A 20,574-nucleotide genomic window follows, 5' to 3' on the forward strand; every position below is an offset into this window, starting at 1 on the left:
GCATAGAGTTGTATAGAATAGAGTGGCATAGAGTGGAGTGAGGTAGACTAGAGTGGCATAGAGTGGAGTGGCATGGCGTAGAGTGGTATGGAGTGGCGTAGAGAGGAGCAGAGTAAGGAGGAGTAGAGTGGCTTGGAGTGGCGTAGAGTAGAGTGGGGTAGAGAGAAGTGGAGTAGAGTAGAGTTGTGCAGAGTACAGTGGCATTGAGTGGAGGGGCATGGTAAAGAGTGGTGTGGAGTGGCATAGAGTACAACGGACTGGCATAGAGTGCAGTGGCACAGAGTGGTGCCGAGTAAAGTGTGGTGGTGTGATTGGATTAGAGTAGAGTGGCATATAGCGCACTGGGGTAGAGTGCATTGGAGTAGAGTGGCAGCGTAGAGAGCAGTGGCATAGAGTAGAGTGGTGTACAATGCAGTGGCATAGAGTGCAGTGACATAGAGTGTAGTGGCGTAGAGTGGTGCAAAGTAGAGTTGCATAGAGTAGAGTGCAGTAATGCAGTGGAAGTGGCATAGATTGCAGTAGTGTAGAGCGGTGCAGAGTAGAGTGGCATAGAGTGCAGTAGAGTAGAGTGGTGTAGAGTAAAGTGCAGGGGCAGAGAGTGCAGTGACATAGATTGCAGTAACATAGAGTAGAGTGCAGTGGCGAAGAGTACAGGGTAGGGGTGGGAAGGAATAGAAGGAACATGGAAAGGGGATGGGTGGGAGGGAGTAGAAGCTACATGGATGGCAATATGGGAGACGGTCTGAAAAGACAAGCAATCATATGGTGTTTTTAAACTCAAAGGAAAAATAGCTCCAAAATCGGAAGCCGTGGATGGACACAATTACTTAGTTCATTCTCCAGGGGACGGCCAAACACAAGAAAAGGACATGACGCCTGCATGCCTGGAGAAACGCGGACGAAGGAAATGAGAGCAATGCTGAAGCTAACACATGGTAAGCTATGGACGGGATGTAAGACCAATATATGTAAACAACATGTCTTGCAGAGACAGCGCATGCACTGTGTAGGCGAAGCCTAAAAATTGTGTAGCAAAAAAAACACATTGTTGTGTGTTTGTCCTTCCAAATGGTGCATCAGAGTGCTGCCTTAAACGAGTAGGCGATGTCATGCCTCGTTCATATCACAGTGCTGATGCAGTGGTAGGAGGAAGCGCTGCCATGACCGATGCATATCTCCATAGCTCTTCTACAAAAGAAACCCGGCCTACACTATTTAGAATAAATAAGTAAACTCCTTTATTGATGTGAAATACTAAGGATGGAGAAACTGGGATCACATCAGCCACACTTGAGTGCTTCGTCAAGGGATTACACTCCAGAATTATGGCAGAAGGTGTGGCTGGGCATAGTGTTTGCGAATGTACATATATTCCACTAGCCAGAGATAGCACAAAGAGATAAACACATGTTGCTTTGATATGTAGGCAACCTTCAAATGTCATATTGCAAGGTTTGCAATCCTGACAACCAACTTTTATCATTGTACAATTGATAAAATGAAGATCGATGGGCAATTGTAGCACTTGTTGCCTGCAGTCCTGAGAAATTGCAAATGAAACGGAAGCAAGTGCTACATAAAATATAATTTACATTTCCTACTATTCATTATAGTAGTACTTGTTATTTACATCTGTTTTTTCTTGCAGTAATGTTTAAAACCTTTGTTCAGAAGTGTGTGTTACCCTTCTCCTCAATCCTGCTTTGTGGTATGGTCCAAAGCATTATTATCACCCATCAGATTCTCAGGAGCAACAGTGTTTTCACATGAACCCGCGAGCCTTCTATGCATTTAAACAAAAGCACAATTATCATTCTCCCAAAAACATAACAGAAGGATCAAGCCTATCCCATTATTCTTAAGGTGGTAAGGGAACTAATTCTACAAACGTTTGTGAAGGGAATGCCACCCCAAACCCTCTTGCCTGGTGCACACATCTTAAATATTTTTAGATTTCTTGTAGAAACACCTGTGATAACTGCTGTTTTTGTGATATTTTATTTTTAAAAATTATGCTTGAAAATGCATTTTTAAAAATAATTCACGAGGCACACTTCACCCCCTACCCAACCTCCTCTGCACCTCACCATTTTCATACTTCACTGGCTGCCACTTATGTATTGAAATGAGAGATACTGACACCTTGTTTTCTGAGCAACATAGCTGAACAAATTATGGATTTATTGGTCATGAAATTTAAGTTTAAATTTCTTTATTGATTTCCAAGAAAAATCAAGCATTTGCAATGCAATCGGTCTTGCCTTTGGTAACCTATGTGTATTTAGCTATGCAACACATTAGCCTGGGTGCTGAACATCTACTGTTCTTTAAAATGGAGGGACAGTAAGCACCAAACTGCGTGATACGCCAGGTATGGGAACACATGGAGAGAAATATTGCCTTTCAGCAGGAAATGGTATAGTCCAAAGCTCTGTTTTTAATATAAAATAAGGGCCTTCGGTGGTCATTCACTGAAAATACAAGATTTGAAAAAAATATTTTTGTCTACGGGTGCTCGTGGAAGACAATATCTATGGACTGGAATCTATAGCATGCTAAAGTGATTCTGGTATTTTACTGACCCCTGCTGGTCATTTTCTATCAAGACAAATATAGGCAGTTGAACAGAAAAAAAAAGTCCTTAAGCGGAAGCAGACAAGTCCTAGGGCTGATCTCCAGAGCACACATAGTACATACACATATAAGTATATAATAAGTATATACTAAAGTATATACAAGAGGTCTCGAATGCTCGACCTAAACACACAAAGGGGAAGGAAGGAAGAGGAGAAAAACTTAAGTACCATCACAAAGGGAGACAACAGGAACCAGCAACAGTAATAGACGAGCCAAGGGTGTCAGGTACTGGACTAAAGAGGCCTGAGGTGGTTTCAATTCTAGAGAGCCCTGGTATTCAGCCCGCCGACATTTATTTAATAGGGCTTCCAAACAGAGCTTTGGGCACCGGTACTCATTATTTGACAAATTAAGCACTAACGCATCTGAAAAATACTTTTCCTTCGACGATGCACACAGCACTCATCCCACTATGGCGCAGTGCTTTCCTATTCACATTCCACTCGCAGGCTCCCGCACCCCGCGTGTGGAAGTGCTTCGGGCTCGTGCTCTGACCAACTTGCTCCTTTAATGGACTGTAATGGAAGTGAAGTTCCTTGTGCGCTGCAGGGCTCGGGGCTTACTGCTCCGGTGTCCCAGTGGGAGAAACACCGAGCAGCTGAAGCACGAGGCAGGAAACGCAGAAATTACCCAAGAGCATAGCTGCCAAGGTTTTAGATTGCTATGTGTGACATGTTTATAATTTCTGTGTAATTATGAGTGCCATTAGAACCACAATGAGTGACACTTTTCTCGCCAGCAAAATCAACCAATAAAAGATGAGGGGAACATAAATATCAGCAATCTGACCCATTTGAGCAACAAGAAACTCTAAGATCTTAAAACTGCTGCAAATTCATGAGGTGAGTCATAATTACAACGAAATTATCAAAATATCATACATAGCAATCTGAAACCTTGGCAGATATGAAAGAGGGTGAGCATCACTTTACTTGACATAGCATTGAAGACCATGCCCATACTTCTGTTCTTGACACCGAGTCTTGTTTACTTAAATATTTCATAAAAGTGATATGAAGTAGGTGTTTTATTCTATTGCTATTTTATTGCTTCTCTTGTACAATGCTGATCATATAATAAACTTGTGAATTTTGGTTAGCATAATGTATTGACTAATAAGAATAAAAAGGCAGAAGCAATGCCAATTAGACAAAAAGAAAAGAAAAGGAGCATGGTAAAACAAGGAGAATAAAACAAATCACTTGTACCAGGTGGTGTTTGTTGTCCAAGACGAGGCCATGCAAAAAATTAATGTGATGGGAAAAGGTTTTTCACTTGGAGTGGAGTGAACTAAGTCGGTAAAGCTGTCACTGCAGGGGCCACCTTATTCATAAGCGAATAGTGTAAGCAGGAAAGTAATACTTGTGAAGTAACTACTAATATTAGCCTCAGATGTCACCACTAGGAGAAAAAAAAAGCGGACAGCTAGAAAGCAGGTCACATGCCTCCGCTAAGAATTAACACTAAAAGGAGCAAGGACTTGCGTTTATACTGCAGAACCACCTAACAGGGTGTGAGAGGCCCTAACACAGAGCCCAGCTGCCTCGGGCCTATGGCGTACATTAATTAGGGTCAGCTGACTCGCGGACTCTGACTGGCGCAGTTAGCAGTGTCATGCCAGCATGGTGCTGGGCAAGCCTCAGGAGAGGCTGGGAGACACAAAGAGCGGTCACAGCGGGCTGTATTATTTCAAAATGTAACACCAGTGAAGTGAGCAGTCCAGGGGTCTGGCGCACCACAGCTACACAATTCACTTACTTGAATGAGTCAATAAACTAAGAGAACTGCATGTACTCTGTAGCAAAGAGAAACCTTTTAAATCATTTAAAAAAAATACTTACTGCATATTTGCTATGCCGTGGGTTTTAGAACAAGCTGCACACGGTTCACCCTGCATCAGAGCCTCTCTTCCTCCTGCAGAGTACATCTGCTTGCCCAAGCTGTGACCTGGGAAATGTCTGGGAGCCCCAAGAGATTGTCACATACAAGAGACTGGTCGGGCCAGGAGAGGTAGGGGACACGTTTGTACTCAGCAAGGAATGTTCGAGTACTTAAATCTCTGATTTTTTAAAATAAATCCCGGATGTTTATTTTCCAGTGTAAAAAACACTTAAGCCGCTCTTTTTAACAAATGGATAAACCTTTCCTCTTAAAGCAATATCGTGATCGGAACAAGAGGACAATACTCCCTGGGGCGCACAATTGAAAATGTCTGAAATCAGTTCTTAAGTGTGTTGGATTGCTGAATTTTACTTAGCCCACATGTATGGAAATAGAGAATTTTCATATTCTGCAGCGTACATTGATATGATGGTTCTGAGATGGACAGTTTGATTGTCTTGAAAATAAATTGCTGCAAAGTCATTTTGTTTGGAGCTCTGCTGCCCTCTTGTGGGCTCTGTCGGCACTGACATTGGCGCGGCGAATAAGGGAAAGCCAGAGAGCATACATTTTCTTTCGTCTAATTGCTGAACCGCGGATATTGTCTCATCTGCAGGGTAGGTTATATAATGTCGTGACCCTAAAGCACTGTGTAAAACAGATTAGAGTAATACCAACAAGCATTAGCAATGCAATAGGACTCGCATTTACGCAAGATGTATTGCATTGCAAATAGCAATGCATGTGGGCGACGAGGCATGGGGGGGGGGCGGCAGCGAGAAGGCATCAGACTGCGGTAGGGGGGCCCAGGAAGAAAGTAGTCTGTGTTGTGAAGGGGCCAGTAGCCATGGAAGGACACAAATGACTGACATGGCTGTTATGGGGAGGGACTAACAAGCTTAAAACCAATCGGAAGGCAGCATTTAGAACCTAAGCCAATGAAAAAGATGGGCCGGAGAGTGGGCGGAGCTTCCACAAAGCTTCCACACTATAGTGTATACTGCATGCCTCACAAAGCGATGGCAGCGCATTCGCACTGCAACGCTAGGCGAGACCTAAGAAGAAGAAAGTAGTCTGTGCTGTGAAGGGGCCAGTAGTCATGGAAGGACACAAATTACTGACATGGCTGTTATGGGGAGGGACTAACAAGCTTAAAACCAATCGGAAGGCAGCATTTAGAACCTAAGCCAATGGCCGGACAGTGGGCGGAGCTTCCACAAAGCTTCCGCACTATAGTGCATACTGCATGCCTCGCAAAGCGATGGCAGCACATTCGCGCTGCAACGCTAGGTGAGAACTAACAAATGAAAGGTATATTCATATCTAAAACCCTATTGACCGTAGGGTAGCGTGTAAAAATAGGTAATACACTTAAACCCCCAACTCCCCTCTCCCTTCAAAAGAGACCTCTCCCTGTCTCCATCCTCAACTTTTGGCTCACGTTATGTGGGACTGGTGGATATGTGTGAATATATTTACAGCTCATGGTGCCACTGATGGGGGCTCAGTGAGCTGTGGCAGCCGAAGGTACTTGAGACATGTAAGCTCACGAAATTCAGAGGTAAGTAGTGATAAAAATGGTTTTCAGAGATTTATAAATGAGGCTCCTTGATTGGAAAGAGAGAGCTATCCACTCCATCCCACCATCAATCAATCAATCAGGGAATTTGTAAGTGCGCTACTCACCCGTGAGGGTCTCAAGGCGCTGGGGGGGAGGGAGCAGCTCCGGTCAGTCGAAGAGGGTCTTCCTGAAGGTGTGCAGGGTGGGGGCGCGTCTGATGTCGATCGGGAGCTTGTTCCATGTCTTTGCCGCGATGTAGGAGAAGGTTCTTCCACCCGTTCTTGCTCTGCAGTGGTGGAGCCACCCAATGTGGGTAGGAAGGCTTCCTGACGTCCTGACTCCCAGTGAACCAAAATATTCTGTGGGGAGGGTCCTAGAGCCAAAGCTGTCTGGCAGCCCCTACACAATTTAAGTGGGATGGTAGCCTACACCCTATTAGGTAATCCTAATAGGGTGTAGGCTGGAAAGCAGGGGAGTTTTGTATCACAGTGAGCGTCAATATCATCTTGCATGTGTGCCCAGTAGTTGGAGATATGAGGGCAATCCCATAGCAGATGTGTCAATGCGCCAAGTCAGTCGCAGGCCCGCCAGCACAGGGGTTCTCGAGCTGGGTTCCCTCTGTGGAGTCTCTGAGGGGTAAGATACCAATAGGTGGCTATTTTTGTGGCTGTCTCAATGCTTGCCACATTGCGCGGGGTGTGTCGAGCTCTGTAGTAAATGTCGTCCCATTCCCTTTTTGAGAGTGTTCTCCCTAGTACTGTCTCCCATCTCTTTTGACCTGAAGATTTATTGACCCCTGGGACCTGTCGGAGAAGGCAGTGAATTTCAGTTATCAGCGAGTATCCGATTGTTTAGACAACAACCATTTCTCAAATGGAGTGAGGTGTCTCTGCGCCTGGATACGAACCCCGGGTTGCAACACCCAATGTCTGATCTGGTGGTAGCGGAAGCGTTCTGTCTCAGGGAGGCTCTGTTATGAGCAAAATAAGTGTCCAATAGGCCTACAGCCTTCTCAAGTCCATTGGGTGTAGGTCTCTGATGCTAGCCCAGGAGTGAATGCAAGGTTATTCACTATAGGGGTCAGTGGTGAGGGAAATGTTGTTAAAGCTCGGTTCTCAGCTACTCTAGCCTGTGCCATCAGAGGGAGTCATGTGACTGGAGAGAGGTAGAGGCTTTTGGGGCCTGCCGCCCTGGAAAGGAAGGGGGTCCTCCACAGGGATTGACCCGCTACTGCCCTATCCATGAAAAGCCAGTGTTTTTCAGATTTGGGGCGCGACCACTCCACAAATGTTTTCAACTGTACCTCCTAGTAATGCTCCTGCAGATTTGGGACCCCAAGGCATCACTCCCTCGGGGATCTGTAGCACAATTCACAATGTAAACAGGGTCTCTTATCTAGCCTAATGAAATGTTCCAGTTCGCGCTGCATGGAGCGTATGATGCCTGAGGGTGGTTCTAGTGGGAGAGTCTGGAAAAGAAATAGGATCTTTGGCAATATGGTCATTTTTACTGCTGCTATGCGACCCAGCCAGGACAACGCATGCAGCCTCCAATGACGCAAGTTCGCCCGTATTTGATGGAGTAATTTAGTGTAATTCAGTGATACTGTGCGTTGGGTGCTTGCAGTGAGTTGAAGGCCCAGATAGGGTATTGCAACCTGGGAGCATTGTATAGGATAATCACGTTGCAGTTCTGCTGGCGTGGTGTTAGTGAGGGATATGTTAAGGGTTTGGGATTTGTGGACATTGACCCTCAAGCCTGCCGTTTGGGATAATGTATCCAGCTCTGCCATAAAGGCAGAGGGTGAAGTCCTGGGTTCCTCCAACGTCACCACTCCATCATCTTCAAATAAGCTAATTGTGTGCTTGTCACCCCCGAAGCTTACCCCAGTTATTAGAGGGTTGTTGTGGATCCTTTGCTGAACTTCGCGTGTCATGTGTTGCGGGCTGGCAGGACTTTGTGTAGGCGGTTGGGTATGGCCATGTCGGGGGCGGTGCTTCCCCATCACAGAGTGCGGATTTCCGTGGGCGTCCGGGCAGATTTGCGTATCTGGCACGTTTTTCTGAGTGACTTCAACGGGGTGTCTTTGGATTTTGTGGATGACAACACGGTGTGGCAGGTGCAAATTTTTTGGGATGCGGCCGGAGCGCAAGGTTTTGGCGTCTTCTGGGACGGAAGGTGGTGTGCGGAGCAGTGGCCGGCTCATTGGTTGACGCAGGGCAGGAGCATTGCGTTTCTGGAGTTCTTTCCGCTGGTGGTTGCGCTGCAGGTGTGGGGGTCGGAATTTCAGAACAGATCGGTGTTGTTTCATGTGGACAACAGGACGGTGGTGGACCTGGTCAATCATCAGAGGGCAAGGGATCTGCGAGTGCTGCGCTTGCTGCGAAGTTTTATGCTGCTGTGTTTGCGTTTCAATGTGCTGTTTCGCGCGAAGCATGTGCCGGGCGCTAGCAATGACATTGCGGATGCATTGTCTCGTTCGCAGTGGCAGCGTTTCAGGAGGTTGGCACCCGGAGCAGAGGTTTTCAAGACCAAGGTGCCGGAGGGTATCTGGAGCTGGGGGGAGTGAGAGTTGTGGAGCTGGTTGAGAAGTCTGTTGCGGATTCCACGAGGCGTGCGTATCGTTTGGCTTGGACTGAGCTGGGGGCTTTTTTGGGATGGTCGAGGGGTGCTGGGCGCATGAGGCAGGAGGACTGTGAGGACGGGGTGCGGAGGTACGTTTTGGATTGTATGGACAGGGGTTTGTCGCAAGTTACAATTGCGGGGAAGTTAGCGGGCATCTCCTTCTATGGCATGGTGTATTTGGGGTTTGATCCAGCGAGGAGTGATTTGCTGAGCAGGATGTTGAAGGGTTGGGGGAGGGTGCGGGGAGGTGTTGGGGGGACAGTTTTACGCGAAGCTATCACGTTTGAGTTGCTGTCAGAAATATGGTCGGAGTTGAGGTTCTGTTGCTATGACGCGGCCGAGGTGGCCTTGTTTCGGTTGTGCATGACGTGGATGTTCTTTGGGGCATTCCGGGTTTCTGAGTTGTTGGGGGCGAGAGGGGCTCGGGGGAGGGGGTTTGACGACGTGAGAGTGGATTGGGTGCGACTGGGTATCTGGCTGGGGCGGTCCAAGACTGACCAGGCGGGACGGGGGAAATGGGTGTGGTTGTGTGAGTCGGGTGGGGCGGGAGTTTGTCCCGTGCAAGAATGGAGAGCTTTTTGAAGGCAGGTGGGCAGGAGTGAAGGAGAGATTTTTTGTCATGCCTCGGGGGAGAGGGTCACAGCGTTTCAGCTGCTGGCTGTATTGCGGATGGCTGTGAGGCGCCTGGGTAGGGACCCGGCGGGGTATGGGACGCACTCTTTCCGGATTGGCGCGGCGACGGCGGCAGCTCGGCTGGGGTGGTCCTGGGACAAGATCAGTCGGATTGGTAGGTGGAGGTCACGCTGTTGCGAGTGGTATGTGCGAAGTAGAGCGGCGAAGTAGAGCGGCGAAGCGCGCAGGGTGCGAAGGTTGCTGGAGCGGTGGGATTTCTGTTTCGTGTTCTAATTTCTTTTCTCTCCGTAGGTTGCGTGGGGGGTCCGGGAGCCAAGACAGTTACCTGGATCGTTGGACACTCGTTTGTGCATTGGGACTCCAAATACTCAGACAGGCGGGTGTATGGTCGTAGCCTGGGCCTGCGAAGCAGCCATTATGAGGTACTGTGGTGGGGCAAAAGTGGAATGCGCTGGGGTGAGCTCCTGCCCTGGCTGACAAAGAAAGTTTCGCAAAGGGGCTGTCCGGATTTGCTCGTCCTCTATCTGGGGGAGAATGACATGGTGAGACAATCGGGGGTGTCGTTGCTTCACTTGATGCAAAGGGACTTGGAGGCTATGAAACGCAATCTGGCTGGCGCCTGCATTGTATGGACTGTGTTCATTCTCCGTCGGGTCTGGAGGGGGGCACTGAAGCCCGCAGCGGTGGAATGAGCGAGGAGGAAGTTAAATAGGGCAATGCGTGTTTTTGTGAGAACACTGGGGTCAAAGTGATTGCGCACACTGGACTGCGGCTCGAAAAGCCCCTGCTTTTTAGGGACGACGGAGTGCACCTTTCGCACATGGGCAATGCATACTACATGATGGAATTGAGGGATGTCATCAGCGGGTTGTGGAACGAGTCTATTTGGTGTCGGAGAGAGTGAGGGCAAAAGGTGCACTGGAATGGGGTGGGGCAGGTAACCGCCCTCCGGGGGTTCCCTGGTTGGCGGATTTGGGAGGGGGGGGAGTCCATGACGGGCATACTCACCCTTCCGGGGAGGGGGATACTGGTGAAAGGTGGGGGTGCGTCATACCGGTTTACGATGGATGGAGATGATGGAGGAGGTTGGAAGAGAAGTGAGGAAGCGAATGGGATAACTGAGGAGGTTGCTGTGTGATGTGGGAAGGAGTAGTTGGAGTATGGGAGAGAATGGAAGGATGAGAGTTATGTTGTTGGGGATTGTTGGGGGGTTTGTTTGATGTTTGGTTATGTTTGTTCAACCCTGTCCTAATAAATGGCCTATTACGCTAATACCTTGCGTGGAGTGGTTATTGCGCGATGCGGCCCCCGGGGGAAGGAAGGACAGCAGACTAGTCTTCCCCCGGGGTTTTCGCGCAAGGGGAAAGGACAGGGAAGGAAGGGGTGGGATAAGGGGTGGGGTCATTAGGAGGGGATAAAGGGGGCTGGGAGAGGAAGTCCTTCCTCTTCCTTCCCCAGCGCCTCAGGGTGGGATTTAGATTTGGTTTGGCCGTCCGCCCGCCCACCCTACAGTTTGGTGGAGACGAACGGGCAAAGCTATGTTGCCACATGCGTGCCAGTTTAGGACGGGTTGTGAGTGAGTGGGGGGGATTTGGGAGGGGGGGGAGTCCATGACGGGCATACTCACCCTTCCGGGGAGGGGGATACTGGTGAAAGGTGGGGGTGCGTCATACCGGTTTACGATGGATGGAGATGATGGAGGAGGTTGGAAGAGAAGTGAGGAAGCGAATGGGATAACTGAGGAGGTTGCTGTGTGATGTGGGAAGGAGTAGATGGAGTATGGGAGAGAATGGAAGGATGAGAGTTTTGTTGTTGGGGATTGTTGGGGGGTTTGTTTGATGTTTGGTTATGTTTGTTCAACCCTGTCCTAATAAATGGCCTTTTACGCTAATACCTTGCGTGGAGTGGTTATTGCGCGAAGCGCCTTCATGAAGTACAGTACCGTGAGGAGACAAATGGCGGCTGCGCGTGTTCACGCGCACATGCACGCAGGCTTTAGGCCAGCGGCTGCAGCACTTTGAAAATCCCCTTACAAAAATTCGAGCAACAGCGCATGCGCTGTTCTAGGCTCGACCTAAAAAGGGGGGCCTCCCAGGCCCTGCAAGAGGTGAACGGCATCTGCTGTTCTTGATATGGCCTGGGAGGGCTCTTCGCTACTTTGTCGGCATATCAGGCCGCATGGTCAGTTACTTCTGGTGTTCCTCCTCCTGCCCCTTCTGCAGAGCGCATCCCTGTTCTCTTGGCACTAGGGGCCCACTCCTCATTCAGCCTCAGTGCTAACGGACCCCCCCTCGCTCTGCTCCTCCTTAATGGATGTGATTGACCACTTGTACTGGAGCGGTGGGGGGAGGGAGGCCGGTCGAGAGGCCTCTCCCGGCCTGCAGTTGGGTGGAGTTCTCCACCCCTGAGGGCCGCGGCCTGTGTCTACCAGCCTCCAATCCTAGTGATCCCAGTCTGGCCGATCTCTTCAATGCCGGACCAGGCAGAAAGCGCAGACAGCACCAGCACACAGCCCCCTACAGTGCCCTTCGGGCCTCCAGCCACCAGTCTCAGAGACGGGACTTCTCTTGGCGCCCAGTTCTCTCGGGAGCCGGAGGTTGATGGAGTTCTCGGTCTAGCACCGTCGTGGGAGTCACCAGGCTAACAGGGAGCTTGGAGCCACGCTGCCAGCACTGCCCCCCACAGCTCGATGCCAGCCTCTGGGCGGCCCTGACTGTCACTGGACCCTCGGAATGAGAAGTGGCAGCTCGGGGTCAGTTCTCCAGTCCAGCTAAACGAGGCTTGGGCGATGGGCCCTGTCGACAGGATGGAGTGACAAGCAGGCAAGTCCTACTTGGTCGCCATCGTGGCTATACCCCTTGGTGATGAAATTTAAAGTAACAGAGGAACATTCAGTTCAAAAGAAATTCCTAAAGTTACTTAAAGTATTAGACAAATTAAAGAACTCGCATATAATGGTACTTGTTAATCTATTCACTATGTAGCACAAAATCGTAGAAGAGTACACCCACACTCGCAACAGAAGATTGAAGAAGAACTTCATAGTTTATTAAAACTGAACATAATGGAAGCAGTGTCAGGGTCAACATCCTAGCCATCTCCAGTTATAGTAGTTCTGAAAAACAAAGCTGAAAAAATGTGCATATGTGTAGAAATACCGGTGTCAAATGCGGCAATTGAATTGAAAGAGAACGGCTCTGAGGGCCTCTGTTAGGAGATATGATAGGCTGCTTAGCTGGAGCAATTGGATTTACAAAATTGGACCTTTATCAGGGTTATTATCTGCTTGAATTAGATAAACAATCTTGATATGTCAGTGTTTTCTCAATACAGTTGGTTCTTCTCCAATATAAAAGACTTAATTTTGTAAACTCATCTGCTACAGAGCTATTTCAAGAAACAATTAGCAGTTTAAACTACACTCTCATGTTTGGCCAAATCGAGAAGGAACACAATAATGCCCTAAAAAAAGAATGTACACGACTTATAGAAGCATGTCTCACTATAAATGCAGAGAAATACGATCTTAGCAAAAAGAACAAAGGTTCTCCAGTCATATCTTTTCAAGTGAGGGAATGCAAATCCAACAATAGTAACGCTATTTGTGAGGCAAAGATACCTGGAGATATATCTGATGTTAATTCTGTGTTTTTTAAATATCACAATTTGCAATACTAAGTCTCCTTCTACTGCAAATAACTGAAAAAGGACAAGAAGTGATTCAGATAATGTGGCTTAATAAAGGAAAGCATACATTCAGCAGCAAAACATGAAGGGTAGTAAAGAGTAATGCAATGATAGTATACAAGTAAGTATAAAGTGTACTAACCATCTCAGAGGGAGGATTGCTCTTCAGAAGAGTGCGGATTGTGATACCACAACTGCTACATAGAGGAGTGGCTGAAATAGCACATGAAAGTTTTAGGAGGATTGTGGAAACAAAGGAGTATATGGGAGTAAAGTTCTGGTTTCTAGGTTTGGACTTACGGTTTGATGAGATGATACACTCCCCTCATTTATATTAAAGCATTGGAAGGTCCAAACCCCGGACAAATTGATTATGTCAGATTTCGCAGGAAACAATTGGGCTACTTTGGCAGGCCACTTTTCTTGGCCAGTGGACTCAGTTCCTTATTGACTTTCCCTCAGCGATGAGTATTCTCAATTTTACATAATTCTCCAAGCTACGCCCACGTCTGTCTCAATTGTACTTCCAATACTGGCTGCAGTGTTTGCTGAATGGGGCACACCGGATAGGCATTAGTCTGAGAAAGGGCATCTATTTAGTGTTATAGAATGCTGATGCTTCATGCATTATATGGTTGACCTTAGGGAAAGTACAACACTTTCGCACAAACTAATGGCATGGCTAAAAGATCTATGACTACTATTAAAAAATCAAGTCAGTGAGCTAAGTTAACACAAATTTCATTGCATAAGTTAAGGTAAAGGGGAGGGCTGGAAAAGATGCAAGAATCGTAACCTCCATCATAATATACTGAAATTTTGCCTCTTCATAAATTCGTCTATGTAAGACACCTTCATTATACCACCCTCTTCAGAAGAGGTGAGAATACTCATGTGCGTTTACTCAGGGTTCTCCAAAGTCAGTCCTGGAAGGCCAGATCCATCCCAGATTTTTAAGATAACTACATTTATCTGAATGGGGATATGCTAAAACTCTGACATGGATCCAGCAATCCAGGACCGACTTTGGAGAACCCTGGTGTATATCCTTGTCCCCCCGTTATTAATATTGTACAGTATGGGCAGGAAGGCTATTTTTCCAGTGTGTGATAAAATGACATCGCTGGGATATTTTGCGTTCCAGCATGCAATGCCTAGAATTGAAAGAGTGATTGGTTATTTCACACTGGAGAAACACTGAGCCCTGCAGTATCTTTAATTTCCTGCTGTGAAATTACTGAAAGCAACCCACAGAGCTCCCATAAGGTGCAATCTGCCCAAACGTAATTATTTTTCTGATTGCATAAGGGTTTTGTAAGTATTATGTTAACTTTTTTGCATAAGTGTCAGACCCTGTTCTGAGGCCGCAGAGCAAATGGACTACTGGTGCCCAACCTTGGTGGTGGAGGCTGTTTACCACTGATGTCCTGGGGTCCAGCCTACTGTGACTGCTAAACTTTGCAAAGTACCACTTAAGGCACACTTGACTCCAGGGCAGTGAGGGCAAACAGTCTAATGCTTCTTAGGGAGGTAGTGTCGAGGACAAGAGCTCAAAACTCAACAGACAAAATATTGTACGGTCCATCTCAATGCTTATCTTTTTATGAAGAAATGTACTGCAATCTGACACCAAAAAGAAATACTACACAGTTCAATAGGAATCCCAATTACAGGGTTGTAATCTCAGTTACGATCTCCAGTAAGGAAGTACAAGCACTCCCAGAATCCTCTTCCCATTCAAGGAGATCTCTAACCTCTACCACCCTCCTCTACATTGCAGCCATAGGCATTAAATAAGCACTGGTTCAGGTAACTTTTATTTACCCAACTGTTTAGATGCCCAACTGAGTCCCGCAGTTCTCACCCCAGCATTCACTCGATCAAAAAGTCTTAAGTCCTTGTGCCTGGTTCTTCTGTACACTTTCTGTCACATATTTCGCTCATATGACTTTCAAGGTCCACCTATATCACCCATTTGCTCCTTTGAGTCATTATTCATTCATAATAGCTAATGCCAGTATTTTCACTATTTGTAATCAAGGTGCATTACATACAATACATCTGTTGTGTGTTTTGTTAGTATTCTTCTAGTTCATGTATGCATTAAAATAGATGCTGCTTAGGAGATTTTCACCTGTGTGTGCTTGGGAATTCTTCACATTATTCCTCTCACCTTATTTCACGATCATGAGGTTTGTTTTTCTCAAACTAGACACTGAGAATGATGTATAATAGCTATCCACCCCCCATTTAGCGAGAGAGATCTAGAAATCGACAATATTCTAGCCTAAGAACAGAAAGGCTCCGAGCTGATCCACCCAAGGTCATCTGAGGCTATTTGCAACATAAAATATTTCCCACAAGAGACATTACTTTAACGACAGCCTTGCAAACCAGACAAACAAAAATGAAGTACAGGCACAATTGTTTGTTGATTCTATTAAAATACTGACCCTAATAATGGTAATACTTTGATGTTTTATGATCAGGCATGTAGGGACTATAAAAATGCACTCTACATAATGTTACAGATTTTCAGAATTTTTACATTTATTGTTTATGCTCTGGTTATTATTATTACTAGGATTTGTAGGGCGCAATCGAATCATCCCCTTGGGTAATCATCCTCGGCGCCTTGGTAGCAGACAAAGCAGATTGAGGATTGCTGGTTAATGACAGAATAACCAGGTTTTAAGAAGTTTCTTAAACTGCCTGAGATTGGAACAGGCACGTATGTTATCTGGCAGTCTGTTCCAGTGGAAGGGGGCGAGATATGAGAAGGAGCGGTCACACATTCTGACTCTCCTGATTCTCATCGCGCAGAGCAGCTGCCGTTCGCTCGATCTCAGTTGGCGGGCGGGCGTATATGGTCTTAGCTTCTTCATTAGATAAGCTGGACCATTCCCTTGGAGTGATTTAAACAACAGGCACAAAAACTTGAATTCTGCTCTTTTCCTAACAGGCAGCCAGTGCAGCTGTCGTAGAAGGGGTGCCGACGGAGTTCAGACAGGCTGATTGATGGCTGGACGCCCGGCTGTATTCTGAACAACCTGGCGCCTGGAAAGTAAATCTTCCCTAACCCCTACCAGTAGAGAATTTCCGTAATCTAGTCTGCTAACTAGAAGTGCCTGTATAAGGGCTTTTCTGGCTGCAAGGGGGATCCAAGGAAAGATTTTTCTCAGCATTCCCATCAGACCAAAGCAGGTGCCTGAGATGGTTTTCACATGCTCCTCCATTGGAAAGTCTATCATTAATTACAACACCCAGATTCTTCACCCACTTTTTAGGTGTAGGAGGTTCACCGAGCTCCGAAGGCCACCAATCTGAGGCCCAAAGCTCTTCTTCTTTTCCGAACAGCAGGATCTCCGTTTTATTGGAGTTGAGCTGTAGATAATTAACAGTCATCCATGTGGCTATTTTTAGCATGCAGTTTTTAAACTTTTCTCTGGTGAATGCGGGATCCGTCTCAATAGTAACTATCACTTGGGTGTTGTCCGTGTACGAGATGGTATCGAACCCACAGGATCTAATAATTGTGGCCAGAGAAGACACATAGATGTTAAATAAGGTGGGGCTTAAAATGGAGCCCTAGTAGACCCCCTTGTCAGGAACCATGGTCTGTGATGTAAACGTGTCCAATAGGACACATTGTGTTCTATCGGCCAGGAAGCTTTCGAGCCATTTTAGAGTCATTCCTCTGACACCAATCTCTCGTAGCTTATCCCAAACGATTCTATGAGAGATGGTGTCAAAAGCAGCTGACAAATCAAGGAGAACTAGCATCGTTCTTGTCGTCCCTTTGTCCAACGCCAGCCTGATCGTGTCTGTTACTTCTGTCAGTGCGGATTTGGTGCTACAAACCACACGGAAGCCTGACTGAGAAGGATCCAGTAGATTGTTTTATTCAAGGTAGCCCGTGAGTTGTTTATTAATCAAGGACTCCATGACTTTAGAAAAGAATGGGAGAAGAGAGATTGGTCTATAATTTTGAAGATCTGAAGGATCGGCTAGGGTTTTTTTAGTAAAGGTTTTATTTGTGCCATTTTCCATTTATGAGGGAAGGTGGCCGTGGCTAATGAAATGTTGCAGACTTCTGTAATCGGGTCTGCGAGGACCGGTGCGAGGGATGAGATGATGAAGGGAGGGGCCAGATCTAAAGGGGAGCCCAATTTAGTGTGTGCTAGTAAGGGCAGTACTTGCTCAAAGGTAATGTCTGTGAAGGACTCCAGGCGGGGAGAGGTGGGGCTTTCAGTGACATGTGGTACCACCCTAATGTCCTTTTCCGTGCCGAAGGAGCTATGCATTTTATCGATCTTTTGCTTGAAATGAGTCGCTAGATCGTTGCATAGCTTTAGAGTCGACGGTTAGTGAACTCCTTAAGGATCTTAAATAGCTCTTTGGAAGAGCTCTTGGCTTCGATTATTCTGGTGCCTAGATACGCTCTTCTGGCTATATTGCAGTTGTTTAGGTATGCTCTGTGTGCTATTTTATATGCTGATTTCTCCCCCTCCTGTTTTGATTTTCTCAATTTTCTCTCCCTATTTCTACATGTAGCTTTCTCTTTCTTGAGGCTATCGGTGTACCATGGTGCTGGAGCTGCCCTTTCCCAGATCTTGTCTACCCTAGACGGGGCATTGATATCAAGGGCCTTAGCTACCGAGGTCTCCAGCGTTTCCAATGCTGTATCACTGTTCATACAATTACCAAATGGTGAAGGCAATGAAAGCAGAACTGAATGACGTTAGTGTCACTTTTCTCCAGGATCTCCGGGGACCCCTACGATATTGCAGCTGGTATGTTGGCTTAAGCATTTCCGATGAGAATCTTAGAGCCAGATGGTCTGTCCAGCTTAAAGCCAAAGGGGGTTCTACTACTGGTTCTTGGATATTTGTAAAGATGGTTTCCAGCGTATGTCCCGCTGTGTGCGTGGGGCTGAATACTTTGGGAGAGAGGCCTAGAGATTCCATGGCTGCTATTAAGCATGCAGAGTCTGAATTGGAGATGGTGTCTAGATGAAGGTTAAAATCTCCTACTAGTAGGAAGTTGCCTGATTGCATGGTATAGGGAGCAAGGGTTTCCAATAGTGAAGTACAGAAAGATTTCTTGTTTTCACCAGGGGGATGGTAAACTACAGCTCCCAGCCATCTAGGGCCATGAGCGAGCTCCATCCTGAATACCATTAACTCCATACTGGGGGTAGAAACAGTGTCCAGAATTGTGATATGTAGCGATAGGCGTGTGGCAATAGCCAGACCTCCCCCTTTCTTACCCACTCTGTCTAGTCTAGGCACTGTGTATTCCTCAGGGAAGGCGGTAGCCTTACTGATTTCTGAAATTATTTTGTTTAATTTCTTGTGCACTTAAACTGGATAAAAATGAAGTCTTGAAAAATACCAGTGTGGATTTCTTATGTGTGTCCAAGGCCCGCCCCCCTCACATGGTGAAACTAGTTTGTAAGTTACAAGGTTTGGGAAGGAGATGCATGGGTCATAATTTATCTACTTCTTCATCCCAGAATTTGTAAGTTGGTCCATACCTGCACTTGATGAAGAGCCACATGGGACCTACCAGGCAGTGATGACATAATATTTGTAAAAACATAACAGCTGGTCAGAGTCAGCGAGGCATGTCCTAAGCAGCAGCATGATGTCTTCAGTACTTGGTCCTCCATGCCTAGTACAGACAGGTACACAAGCATGGCAGCTGCAGCCTAGGGATCAATGCATCAGCGGTGATCTGTCTTTGGCAGTTGAGGTATTCCCAGCCAATCAGGCTCCAGCTTCATCAACCATGTGGCTCCTCTACTTCAGCAGCAGCAGTACTAAATCGCTGACCCATGGCAGGCTACTAGATGACTCAGTGGTGCTGCTACTTGCAATGTCTTGGTGCAGTTCAGACATGCATCGTGCAGAGAGACCAAAGGTCTCTCCTCACAAAATGGGTTGTTCCTGGCTGCTCTGTCTAGGGCAGTCTGCTCTTTAGAGGCATTCCTCACGTGAAGAACACGCTGGAATTCTCTTCCTGGGTAGTCTCCTACTGCAGGTCCAGGCACTCGCTTTCCCTCTGTCAGCAGGCAGGGAGGTGGACTTCTTTCGCTAGGCAGACCCTCAGCTCTTTCAGCACAAAGTGCTGACTTCAGGTGAAGTGCCCTCACCTCAGCCCTTGTCGCATGGTAGTCCTTTGAGTACTCTGCAGAGCGCTCCTTTCCTTGGTCATAAAGAACTTGGAAGTGGAACAAAGCGGGGTGGTTTGGATCCCTCTTTTACACTCATTCTCATGACAGGAGATGTGGATCCACTGTTTAAGGTTTCAACACTGGTTTGGAGTGAATCTCTTTCAAATGTTCCTCAGACACAGCCTTTGTGCAAGGTGATTGATTTCACAGTAGATGAAAATGGGACTGATTCCAAGCAGAAGTATCCCAGACAAGGACAATGGAGTGTGAGATCACTGCACTTCACTGTCATCACCTTTCGTGACGCAGGAATTGGGACCAGACAAAAGGCTTGGCCTTCCCTTGAAACGTCTCACCTTAAGCAGCAGAAACTGCAGTCCCTCTCTCTTCTTACCCCTACCATCTTCCAAATGGCAGTGCTCATGATGAATTAATCAACAGCCCTGTGCTAAGAAGGTCCTCATTGAACTTCTAAACATAGTCCTGGGACAGTCCTCCTCGGTTCATTGTCTGCATCCTCTCTGTCCAGCCACAAGAAAGCATAAAATACACTTCCAATGAGGAAGCTATGTTCATTGTTCATTTTGTACTATGCTACACAAGTGACATCCAAAATGGATCTACCTGGTCTTAGTACTCTGACTCTTACAACACACAGATTCCTACTACCATGTATTTGCTACACACTAACTGCACATACACACACTCGAAACAAACATGCAATGTCAGCGAAGATTCTAGGTTTCACGGAACAGCGTAAACTTCACGTGATCGGTGCCAGCTGACTCACCTCTCCTTGACACATAGAAAAAGATCTGGCCGTACCGCTGCTTCACGAAACGTGGTACCCTGACACCACTGCTTTTTGAGGTGTAGCCATGGTATGGACAGGATGCTTGGCGGCACTCTAGCAGGCCACAGTATAGATCATGTACTCACATTACCAGGGACAGGCCTAGGACTCTGAGGCATGCTAGATTGGCATCACACCAGCAGCCAACAAAAAGTCAGGATACAAGTTTCACATGTAATCGGGCACTCAGGGCAGGGGTACATGTCTGTTTACCATGTAGGGAATATTCCTGTCTCAATAATATTTCTATTTCTTGTACATTGCACTGCAGACTGCTTGAGTCTGGTTAATGCTTTGTAAAATAATACACAAAACAATTTGGTAAAAAAAATCTCTATCTATTAAAGAAATAGCATGATCATCCATTCTGAATGCCTAATTAATTCACTCAAAATGGCTTAACCATACAATTTCTCTGGCATAAGTAACTCAGGTCAAATGCAGATCTGATCATTTCATGCATATTAACTAAATGGTTATACTTTTTTAAACAATTGTTGCCACCATTCCTGACCTCCAACT

Source organism: Triturus cristatus, chromosome 6 (genome assembly GCF_964204655.1).
Source record: "Triturus cristatus chromosome 6, aTriCri1.1, whole genome shotgun sequence".
Lineage (NCBI taxonomy): Eukaryota > Metazoa > Chordata > Amphibia > Caudata > Salamandridae > Triturus > Triturus cristatus.